The sequence below is a fragment of the Pteropus vampyrus genome, unplaced genomic scaffold (assembly GCF_000151845.1).
Source record: "Pteropus vampyrus isolate Shadow unplaced genomic scaffold, Pvam_2.0 Scaffold1228, whole genome shotgun sequence".
Lineage (NCBI taxonomy): Eukaryota > Metazoa > Chordata > Mammalia > Chiroptera > Pteropodidae > Pteropus > Pteropus vampyrus.
The window spans coordinates 4,199-6,991 of NW_011890009.1; the positions used below are offsets into that span (position 1 = coordinate 4,199).

Consider the following 2,793-nt stretch of genomic DNA (forward strand, 5'->3'; position numbering starts at 1 on the left):
TTAAAAACAAAAAAATTAATGAATTTCTTTGATCCAAACTCACAACGTATTCCAGAGAGCAAGATTTAAAATGCTCCAGAACATAACAGTTTTGTAGTTTCTTTTATGCATTTGAAATTAAGAAGGGAAAGTGAGGAAGATTACATAAAGGTGGGAGAAAGAAAAGCAGGGCTGAATTACAGGATCGTTAAGATTATTTTCTCCCTCTTGATGGTGGTTAAGTCTTAGAAGGCGGGATCTGAAAGAAGGGTTTACACATTAAAAGGAGGGGTTTGAAAAGAGGAATTTCAAAGGTGAGTTACCCTAGGTTCAAGAAATAATAGACAGGGTTTGCTTAAAGCAAAGATAAATCTTTTCTTTTTCTTTCCTTGAGTGGCATTTAAAATATATTTTAATGAGAGTGGTTTTTTTTGTCATCTTTAAATAAAAACAGTTTACACTTTTCAATCTGAAACCACTCTGACATTAGGACTTAATTGCGTCCTGGTTCACAGGGCTTAGATGCCACCACTCTGCTAACTCCTCAAGGCTCTTGACAGGTGTGAGCCATGTCCTCCTCTGCTGGAAGTCCTTGTGGCAACCTCAGAAACTTGATTCTTATCAAATATTTAACCATTTTCAATTTTGTATTTACTGAAGGGATGTTTTTTGGAACTTGAAGTACGTGCTTTTTCTAATCCAAGCATCTTATTACATCTTTTTCCCCATAGGGATGCCTTTTTGTGCTTTTTCTGGTAACAATGTACAATTTATGCGAGTGCTGTGGATCCCTACCATATTTTTTATGATCTGCAAGTGAAGGCTGAAACACTTTACTGGAAGTCTTTACTTGGTAAATTTTTGGGAAATCCAATCTGTACAAGTAAGAAGCGACACCTTTTGTCACAATTTGTAGTCTGCCTGTTGGGCCTCTGAACTATTGAGTACAAAATTCCAGCCATGAGGATGGTGAATGTTCTCTATAGAGGCAGTGATTACTAAATGTTGTTCAGCCTGAACTTATCCGCCAACCAAAGATAAATCTTTTACTAAAAAGTTTTTCGCCTGTGGCATGACTACCTACGATAACCTTCCCAGTTAGAATCTATGATCCAATCACCCTATGGGGTTACTTTCTATAGAGCTTTTTTTATCATCCACAATCCCCCTATTTGGTCATAAATGAATCCAAAGGATGCATTGATGACTATCCTTTTGGTTGGAGCCACGGACTTTTTTTAAACTAATTTCAGAAGGGACATTTCACATCTTTTGCCATATTTTATTCATTAGAAGCCAGTCACATTATCTGGCCCACACCAAGGAGAGGGAATTACACAGGCATGTAAATACTAGGAGGTGAGAACATTGGTGGCCATCTTAGAGGATGCTATCACTAACGTGAAGCCAGGAGAATCTAAAGTGTCACATAAAATCAATCCAAAGAATTGGAAAGGAATGCTATGTGCCCAGCTCATTCTATCAGGATAGTATCAACTTGATCCAAATCAGACAAGACAGGACAGAAAATGGGGATTGCATGCCAATAACACTCAGGAGTTTCAACACAAAAATCCTAAACAAATAGTAGCACTCCAAATGTATCAGTGACAAGGCACTATGGCCAAGTTGGATTTGATTCTGGAACTCCAGGGTGGTTAAGAGAGAGAATATGTAAATATTAGTTATCACATTAATCAATTGATTAAATGAGAAAAGTTATATCATCTCAATAGTTTTAGAAAAAGCGTTTGATAATGTTCAACTCTCATTTATGATATACAACATCTGAAACTACTCATAGCAGGGATTTCCTTAATCTGATAAAACTATCTACCAAAAAACCAAAAGAAAACATCATTCTTCACAGAATAAAATCTTTATTCTTATGGCATTTTAATATTTTACTTTATGTACATAGAGCCTTTCAAAAGTATACACTTCTTAAATAAATAAAATCTCATCAATTAACTTATTTTTGCTGTCAATGAGAAGAACATCAGTACTTGTTTTTGTCAGAATTCCTGCTTGTGAATCCCAGGGTGAACAATTCAAGAATCACTGAAAATTTACATACTTTTCTTCCTTATGAGGCTCTGCGAATTGACCAGATTTAAGGGGCAAAGGGAGGGGGAAAAGGAAACGTTAGAGATTTATTTAGCTGAGGTCACCTAGGTTCATAAGCTGGAGTTTTTGACTTTAAGTCAGAACATGAGATCTTTTTATTAATCAGATAAAAGTCAAGAACAATCTCCCCAGAAAATGAACACTCATCATTTCACATGCAGTTCCAAGGGAGCAACACATCACCATGGTGACTGCCGATCCCAGTGGCCCTGCCCAGCCAATGTCAGCACACTCTTGAACACCAACACAAGATTTCCTATTCCGATCAGTCACAGGGTTGTTCTCAGGGCTATGGGGCCCTCTCTATAAGTCTAAATTGGATCTTCGCTGTACCAGGTGCTATGATGTGCCACGGAGAGAAAATGTCAACGAGACCAGCAAAAAAGGAGCTTCTATGGAGGAGGGGGGCTCCACTGTAGACAGACACCTCCAAAGGAATCTGGAGTTTGAGGAAGGCAGAGATAAGTGGGATCTGGGGAGGTGTTTCTCAGAGAATGTGACACTCCACTTTCACTACTATGGACAGAGGAGTGTTTGTACAGAAGAGAAGAAGAGAGGGCATCTCAAGCTGTGAGAATGGCTTAGCTTACCATCATTATTATTGTGGAGTATGTTTGTCATTTCTTGCTTGCAAACTACAGTGTCTGAATCATGCCAACTCTTCTTACTGCTCATAAAGAAGTAATC

General features: G+C 38.0%; 1 pseudogene; it reads right to left on the bottom strand.

Annotated features, from left to right (window-relative positions):
- Positions 1–465: 465 nt before the first annotated feature.
- LOC105310151 lies at positions 466–941 on the bottom strand (annotated as a pseudogene).
- Positions 942–2,793: the final 1,852 nt, after the last annotated feature.